The 9,652-nt window shown below is 39.0% G+C and overlaps 1 long non-coding RNA gene across 1 annotated transcript in view; it reads left to right on the top strand.

Annotated features, from left to right (window-relative positions):
• Positions 1-517: 517 nt before the first annotated feature.
• Positions 518-9,652, top strand: part of LOC113744499 (uncharacterized) — a 51,750-nt gene continuing 42,615 nt past the window's right edge. The window contains exons 1-2 of the long non-coding RNA XR_003461596.1: positions 518-694; positions 5,420-5,470. This is a non-coding gene — a long non-coding RNA (uncharacterized LOC113744499). The remainder of the gene's footprint in view (positions 695-5,419; positions 5,471-9,652) is intronic.

Raw genomic sequence — 9,652 nt, 5'->3', positions numbered from 1 at the left:
TATATATATATATATATATATATATATATATATATATATATAATAATATTATATATATAGATATATATATAATAATTATATATATATATATCTCTTAGCCCTAAATATCTAAGTCACAATGTGCACAAATACCAGCTAGAAAGGTTCCAGGTTTATTGTGCAGTAGTTTTGTATTAATTTTTATAAATTATATGATGCGATGGGTCATATTTAATCACCCACTCATGAAACCCAAGGCCATAATACATAAGATTTCAGTTAATACTATGGTTTTATGTTGCATATTCTTAAATTAATGTGTTCAATTAAATGACTAAACAGCAAACCTGGTGTTTAATGGTATTCCAGTATAGTATTAGTACAAACAAGTCATTGGAAAAGATAATAATAATAAAGATAATTTGTTATATTTTTTTGCACTTGCAGGTTAATCAAGCCATGAAGCGAGGTTTTAGCTCTTCTTCGTTATCATTTTAAGTGGCTCACAGTGGGCGGGGCTTGTCAACTCAGGTGTGCCGATGTGTGGAGGTGTTTCGAGGACATTTTGAATCGCTGTTTGGAGGGAATTTGACAGGCTGTACTAATCGTTTGTCTGTCCTTGGTGTAAAACTCTTAAGCCTGATTTATACCGACCAATTTCAACAAGAAGGAGCAGGAGCCCTGCTTATGTTAGGGTGGCTGTGACAAACTTCAGGTAAGCTTCCAAACAAACAAAGTCACCTCTCCGCCTTTCTAATTTGCGTTGTAACTAATTACATCCAAACAAAACACCGTCACGTGTTTGGCAGAGCTAAACGCAGATTATCTGAAATGTAACTGCAGACTTTGAGTGATTTGTTTTAGAGAAAGTGTGTTTTTCATCTTATGTAGTGAGCCCAGCCACATTTAATAAGCAGTGGTGGAAGAAGTGTTGACATATTTTACTAAGTAAAAATATCACAGTGTAAAAATACTCTGGTACAAGTAAAAATAACGCAATAAGTACAAACGCATCAAAATATACTTAGAGTACCAAAACTACAACTACACATTATGCACAATATCATTATAATTACTGCATTAATATGTATGTTGTTCTAATGTTGCAGCTGGTAAAGGTGGGTGAAATTTTAATGAATATGCTGGGTAGCTTAACCTTTAATGTATTATAGTGCATTAGTTGATTTATATTTTGTATTAATAATCTAAATCTGTAAGATAACTAGTAACTGAAGCTTCTGGATGAATGTGGTGGAGTAAAAATACAATATTTACCTCCAAAATGTAGTGAAAGATAAAGTATGACAGCACGGAAATGCTCAATTAGACTGGTATTTATTGTTTATTGTATTAATCTGATGATTTCTTGGTTAATCATTTTGGCTATACAATCTTAGAGCATGGTGAAAAACGGCCAACACATTTTGCCAGAGCACAAAGTGGCATATTTAGATTGCTTGTTTGTCCTGTGAACAGTCCAAAAACCAAAGACATTAATTTGCAATAATATAAAACAGAAAAAGCAGCAAATGCTCACATTTAGAAAGTTGGAGAATGTTTTTGCTTGAGACGTGACTCAAACAATTTATCAGATCAACTAATAACAATAGTTGCTGTTTCATTTTTTGTAGATTGACTAGTTGATGGTTATAGTTGCAGCTCCAATATGACCTCTTAAATATGGGTTTCCCACCATATATAAAGAAACTCCAGCCCTTGTTGTTGGCAAGCATTATTTTAGACCTGTGTGAGCATTTGTTGGTTTACAAAGACCATGATGAATAAAAATGATAATTAGAGACATACTGTCTATGTCTAGACAACAAAATAATAAAGTCATGGGTGTGTTCTGTAAATGGTCCTGAGGAATGCAACTTTTTGAATTAGTTCCTGTGCAGCATTTTGCATTACAGTGCAGCTGGTGCATGCATGTGATGCATGCATCTTTTTACAAGTGAAAAATGCTAAAGTGAAGATCAGGTGTTTGGGTTGGACGACATGAAGCAATGTTTAGTTCATTTTGGTGGATCAAAATGTCCTGAAGGGAGAGAATGTGATAGCAAGTTTGAACCCGGTTGACCCTTAGAACCAAATGTTCCCTTAAAGACGTAATGAAGAAAATGTGAAAAAGGGCGATTGGGTTGATCCTGAGTGGAAATTTTGGCTTTGGGGTCAGATATGATTGGATTAAATCATACTGATTCATGAATGAGCTCACATAGTTCCCATTGCTTTGTCAGATGAGGGTTTTAATTTGAGCCTCACCTGATGGATGCTGGTAATTTATGCTGATTAGAAATAAAGCATCATATTTTCCTTTATCTGCCCCCACCCATCTGAACAGAAGAAGATTTTTCCAGAAGGGTATAAGGAGAGCGGTTGATTAGTTGTAATGTGACCGCAGTACCCCATGGGCTGAAATTTATGTCCTCCATTTGAACTGTGGCTGTGTGTGCTGTATACATCAGGTTTGTTAATGAAATTTGTCGCCAGGAGGGAGTCGGTGGCTGCGGTCGTTCAGCGCCTTGACACCTAACTGTGTGAAATTTAACCTTTTTAAACTTCAAGTCAGCACTACTTTAATTGTAATATTATTATTCCCCACATCAAAACATAATATGTCAGGTTTATTTATGGATTATTGCTCTCAGACTGTTGATAAAGTACAAGAAATTATGAAATTGGGTTGGAGTTTTGTTTAATGTTTAATATTGTCTCCTCGGTTGCTGTAACTGTCACACAAGCATGGAAGAAAACCAATTTGATTTACATGGGTCAAATCAGCAGTGTCACCATCCAGCAACACTACTGTACCTGCTGTGTTTGTGGATGAGTGCTAAAGTGAGTTCAAAGCTGTGCTGCAGTAGCATGTGGAGCTGTGTATGCTGCTGTCCTCTCCGTCCTGTCCATGAGTGTATGACTGACAGGTGTCAGGCTTGTCATGGCGTCCCAGGCTGCTGTGGGTGAGATGTGTGGGGACAGGGAGAGATGGAGGTGGTGGTGGTGGAGGAGGAGTGGGACGGCGAGAGAGTCTGTCATTTCATTCAGGCTTTTCTGTTTCTGACACGCATCCTCACCCCCGTATTGTCTATCAGCATCAGCAGATGACTGACAAAGGAACTGCTCAGCTACAGACAGGTCCACATCAAAACTCAGTGTGTGTGTCTTTATGTACTAGAATGGCTTGCACAAGTGTTAACACATAAGATAATGCCATGCCACCGCTTCGCTACATCAGCATATCCTCACAGTGATGATCAGACGTTGCAGTGTTACCATTCAGCACAGTAGAACTGAGCCTGCTGCCTCTTCACTGCCCTCTCCCCTTTTACACTCAGCGACTCGACTCTGGCCATCAAAATGCTGACTGCTTTCCAAAAACTTGATTTCACAAATGGAAAAACAGCATCTGCTTTCCTACAGCTTCACATATGGCAGCCATAGATGCTCATATGAACTGAAGCAGGTATGCAGGGTAGGGGGATGGCCTCTGGGGACCTTGAACAGAGGGCCTGGCCCTGGGGACTCTGTTGGGCCACTCTGCAGTGAGGACCACGCTGTCCCGAGCCAGATGAACCTGCATATGAAATGAGGCCACAGAGCAGAGAGACCTTGAACATGGAGGAAGATAGAGGATGTACATCAGTTGTCTGGGATTTAGAAAAAGGCAAACACTTATTGAAATGGGCTGATTTTGGTTAATAGTTGTAGCAACAAAGATGTTGTGTTGTGATGAATAAAAAATAACAAAAAAGCAAAGGATATTTGTTTGCGTTGCCCCATGCGATCATTTTCACACAGGGTTGTTTGAATTTCTAAAACTCAGCAATTGGATGATGTGCTGAGACAGAAGGGAATAGATCAGAGTTCTTATTACCTTTTAACATCAAGGTCACGCTTGCTCCTGTTGTTCTGTTAGTTTGCAGGATGTCTCAATCTTATCTTGCTGAATTTTGGTTCAGCCAAGGGAGAATGTGAATTCAGAGGATCACATTGTGAGCATTTTATAACTTTTTATTATTATATTGTAAACTACTGCACTGAGGTAAACAGAACAAGTCTGGAAAGTGTAGTGTTTGTGTAGTTGTCTGCATATCTGTCTCCAATGACACATTTACAGGTTTTCTTCTGAGAAAGAACCACCCATGGCAGTGGTTAGTGTTTATAACATCGACAATGTCAATCTAAAAGAAAATGACACATTTATTGTGTGTGAGACAGTCTGGCTCAGAACATTAATTAAAACCTTCGAATTGAAATGTTCAGGGGTAACCTGAAGCTTAATTTGTAAAGGTTCTTCAGTTAAAACCTTCTAATGCCACTTTTCCTTAATTTTGAATTGATTGCCTGGCCCGAGGATATAGCTTCTTATTTCCATGTGTCCTGTCAGATTACACATAACGCTGTCCAGCTAGTTTGAAATATCTTGTTAACAATCTTGTTTTCTAACTGTATAAAATAGCAGCGAGAGAATAAATGTTGCTGCTTGTGCTGCAGTGAGAGCAAGGACAGTGACAGAGGTTAATGACAGGGAAGCATTGAAGCTGTGTAATTAACAACTCTGTGCACTGCTGTTGTTAGCCTACAAGCCATACTAGCAGCTACACTTCCTGTTTATGTTTGCAATCCCATGCTTTCCTGTCCCCTCCTGCTTTTTGCCATCATGCAAGAGTTCACTTTGCTCGAGGTTTTGGTCTGACTGCGTTCTAATGCTGTATCCACAGCATGTCCACACCTTGGATCTTACTCCCAGAGGTGTTTTTAGGTGCAGTCATGTTATTTAATTTCTTTTTTCTGGACCTCCTCTACCTTCCTCCCCTCCTGTCCCCTGCCACTGGTCTCGCTCTCCTGGCGGCATTACCGGTGATCACAGCGTGACAGATCGTCCTTGGGGAGCCAGAAGCACCGTTTACAACTCTTTTGGTGTCAATGCCTCCTGTCTGCTCCAATTTCCCCCTTATTACTGTACCACCCACTCTTACCCCGCACTTGTCCCTACTCAGGACGTGCACATCTATTATACACTATTACACACAGGAAGAGATGGGTCAGAGTTGGTACATAAATGTACTGGTAGCCCAGGTTTTAACCTTTTATGTGGGTTGTGCTCTTTTAAACAAACATACAGATGCTCTCGCACTTACACAGGCAAACACACACACACACACACATGAATTAAAGATTAGCTCAGTTGGTTAAATCATTACCAATATCCACCTGTAGGCAAACCCAGAGTAGAAATGTGTAATGATTGCTAATTGGCTTGTTAGTATGAAAACAAAGCGGCGTTTTTTTTTTTTTCTTGTGCTGAAGGGCTAAATTACCAGGAAACAAACAAGTGGAGGGGAACATGTGAATAAGGATGTTTTTACATGAGCATCTGTGGATACAGCTGCTGCTCGCTCTGACCATCCTGCCTTCTCCTCTCTGTTTTTCTCAGGCTCAAACAAACAAAGACAAACATGACAGCAGCCTCATGTGCCTGCTTTGGGTAAGTGTTATAATCTACAGGCCCAGTTGTTTATGACACCAGTTCATGGCTCTTTTTTTTTTTTTTTTTTTTTTTTTTTTTTTTTTTGCAAGCAGTCTGGAGCCCCATCTATCTACCCTATTATGATGTTACTCCATGGAGAGTCTCCTTTTTATGAGTTTGTTTTTATTTGTCGAACACTGAAACAATGAACCAGCACTACTACAGTATGCAGGAAATGGGGGCGAAAGTGTGGCAGATTGAAGTAGCGTATCCTTTCGTAATGATGGTGACAAATGGCTCTCCTGGGCATTTGCTTTGTTTACAGTGAAGCACAACTTTAGCAGAGGCCGTCATGCTGATGATGAAATACACATACAAATACACACTTGCTTGCACGGTCTGTCTCTTACTCCGTCTCTTCCCGCGCCTGTCTCTTCGTCCCCAGAGAAATGTGTTTACCTCAGCAGTCACCTGCCGCTGCGGGAGCCAGAATGAGATTCAGGGGCCTTTTGTCCCAATCAGCTTTTCCTATCAGGCTAAATGCTCTCTGGAGACGGGGCTTATTACATGACACGATCCTCAGAGTAGATAAATGGTGGTCCATGTCACAAGCAGGACCCCACTCGTGGGGGTAGGTGGGTGGGGGGTGAGTAGACAGACAGCTTGGGGCCCAAGAGATGAAAGGAGCCCACAGCCTTACTGACATTTTAATCAAAAACAGTTAGCACTGAATCCGTCTGGTTGCAGGCAGAGATGCAGGGAGGCTTTTCATTGGTGCCCATTGAAAATATGCAAGGATTGAAATGCAGACCTTGCTGACATATAATTTACCTGCTGTCAGTCTGTATGGGCCTGCTTTATCATGAGTGCTTGTTGTGATGTCTCCCCCTCCCACCACCACCACTACTGAAGCCTGACACAGCCCTCCCTTCCCTTCACAGCTTCTGCCACCTGTTTGAACATCAGCTATATGATGAAAAGCTTGGATTACTTTTAAAATTTGATTTAAGGGTTAGGAGTCTTTACTGATGTGTAAATTTGTCAGTTTTGGTGAGCAAGTACTTGAAGAACAATGCAGAGTTTTTAGTTATTGTGTGGATGTGAGAGTATTATTTTTAAGGCATTGAACACTTACCCAGTTATGCAACTGATTAGACCTGTGCTCAGACTGAAGATAGTTGGAGCTATACAGTGAAGAATTACTGGTGTTAGTAATAACCTGCATGCACTTAAACAAAATCATTTGTGTGTACAATTTAAGATCACAAGTTGTGCACCCAAGATTTTAAGAAGGGGCTTTGGGGGGTTACTGAGAAAATGTCTAACTTAGTGTTTCTCAGACTTTTAACACTATGTACCACCTTGTAAAATCTTAAGCTTTCTAAATATTTACCTTTATGACAGGTGTAAAAAACAGTAGCTACTGCCTATTCAGCAGTTTACACAGGAGGCAGGTTTATTGCTAATGAGATTAATATTTATTGTTGACTGTTGTTGAACCGGTTCAAGAACCAAATCTAATTTGGTGGAAAAGAGCTGATCCTGATCTCTACCTAATATTTTTTGCTTGAATGAAAAAAAAAAGAAGACAAAATTGTGGCTCTATTTTATCTCCTCATGATCTTGCTGTCACATTTTAGCTTGTTACTAATTATGAATGTATGCAAACATGCTTGACCTCTCAGCTCAAGATATCTGAATGAAAATGGGTGTCCCGTTTATAAATGTGCCCACTTTAATCTAATCCCATGCGGCTTGGGCAAAAGCCATGCAGTTCTTTGCATGCAGTATGAATGTGTTTATTTTCACCTAGTGTATTTGAATGCTTCTGCATACTGGGGACCCAAAGCAGTATTGGAATTGCATAAATTGTGTAGGACTGGAACGACGAGACTCTTGTGGGTTCAATGAGTCCAATTGTATTTATGTGTGATGATATTAGTCCCAATGGTAGCCATTTCATTGTAGTGAGACTTTATTTTAAGTTGACCTCACTGTATAAAATGACCTATTGTGACCTTAAGTATAATCACAGCTTCATTAAACTGTACAAACGCAAACAAGAGACCCAGGGTATCCAGAGGATGAAAATCAAGAGGTTAATTATAGAACCAAACTCTAGATCCACCTGTAGGTCAGAGTGGATGGATGGGTCAACACTAGGGATGTAACGATGCATCGTGACACGATTAAAAATCGGTACAAATGTGTGACGACTCGCATCGGTTGACAGGAAAAATGAATCGCGATTCTTGCCGAATGGGAACCCGCACAGCGCATGCTCTCACTGGTCAAACAGGCTTCCCGGCGCCTTGCGTGAGCGTGACGTATTTGGTCTGTCCTGCACGCGACTTCAAACCCCACCGGGAGTGTTTCAGAAGCGAGCGCTTAGCCCGCCAGACTTTGTTTACTTGGTCAGATTTGGACATTTTCCCGGGGTATGTTCTTCTAAACATGCTTCTACATGTGCAAATATGCTACGTAGTTAATTAGTTTCGCTTTTGTCTGTTTTTACGACCGGCAGTTTGCATAGGGTATTTTATTTTGAAAATCTACCGGATTCTCTTTGCTTTTTCTGTGTCTGGCTTCCGCCCGCTCGAGGTGGTAAGGGTTAATGAGTAATGAAATGTTAGGATAACTTTTGTATGTACTTAAGTTCCCAACTTCATTGTACGATTAATTTAAAGCTTTAGTTAATAAAATGATCAAATTAATTCAGTTGCTCTCATAACCTGTCTTTTTTGCATGGGAAAAAATGTGGCTAGTGGAAATTCTGATTGGCTGCTAACTTGAGAAACTTACCAGCCACATTGGCTGGTGATCAAAAAAGCTAATTTAGAGCCCTTGTTACGCCACCTCGTGAGCAAAACCTGCACATCACACGAGTTAACACCAGTTTACTGTGAGATTGTTTCTAAAGAAAGCAGATATTTGTCATGTATTTTGTTGTTTAAGATGTAAGTTGCACTTTTTATAAGAACACAAACTGTTTGAGAGTTTCTGTAAAGAAAGATTTTTTTTCCTACAAATAAAAAGATAATTTTATTTGGTCATAATTTGTCTGTAGCTCATTTTGATTTAAAAAAAATCGTGAGTTGAGTGTATCGTTACATCCCTACTCAGACATGTTTCCACTCTTTTGATCCACCTGCACACAAAACGAGTTCACATTATGTTGTTCAAATTCTTGAAACTTTGTTTAACCAAATAACTGTACTTCCTTTTCCCACACAAGCTGGAACAGTCTCATACAATTTATACTTCATCATGCCAAAGTGAAAATACACAACATATATCCTAACATGTAACTGGTGTGTGACAAATGCTATTCTTCAGATACATCTATCTATACCTTAGTTATGCTCATATCCTTAGTTTTCAGATTTAACCTACTTCTTCCTTCCTTCTTATTATTTAATTATCTATTAATTTACCTGCATTATTTATTTTTCTCTTGTGTCTATTTCTTTATCGCATGTGTTCAATACTGTTCAATCCTTATATATATATATATATACTATATTCTGTCTCTTTATCTGTTTATATCTATGAAAGTAAAGGAATATATTTTCTTTTATTATTATTTATTATTATTATTATTATTATTATTTATTATTTATTATTATTATTATTATTATAAAGATGAAAATAACTACTGACATTGTATTATGTTCTGTGGCTTAATAAAATATTTAAACACAAAATATCAGCAATATACACACGGCTGTGGTCTTGATTGACTGAAATAAATTAAAGATCAGAAAAGTTTCAAAAAATTGCAATAATTCACAGTTTTTTATTATTGTTTTTTTTATTTCTGTTTTTAAATTGGTAGTAAACAGATAAGAACCAGGGTTGGGCATATTTGGGTACGATTGTTAAGCGATGCCCATATCTCTGTTTTTAATTTGGAGTAAACAGATGAAAACCAGGGTTGGGCATATTTGGGTACGATGTTAGCGATGCCCATTATCTCTGTTTTTAATTTGGAGAGTACCAGATTGACAACCAGGGTTGGGCATATTTTAGGACGAGGTGATGATTGGGTGGGGGGTAGGCATGGAGGATGAGTTGTTCAGTGGGGGATTGGCTTGGGGGGATATGGTGGCCTCCAGTTTACTTAAAGAACTGGGAGAATCTTTTTCCAGAGAGGGCGATTTCTCGACCCTTTTCATCTGCTGTTTTCTTTCCTGCATAGCT

Source organism: Larimichthys crocea, chromosome XXIII (genome assembly GCF_000972845.2).
Source record: "Larimichthys crocea isolate SSNF chromosome XXIII, L_crocea_2.0, whole genome shotgun sequence".
In the NCBI taxonomy this organism is placed as follows: domain Eukaryota; kingdom Metazoa; phylum Chordata; class Actinopteri; family Sciaenidae; genus Larimichthys; species Larimichthys crocea.
The sequence above is the reverse complement of the archived record's forward strand: the minus strand, read 5'-3'. Positions and strand labels throughout refer to the sequence as shown.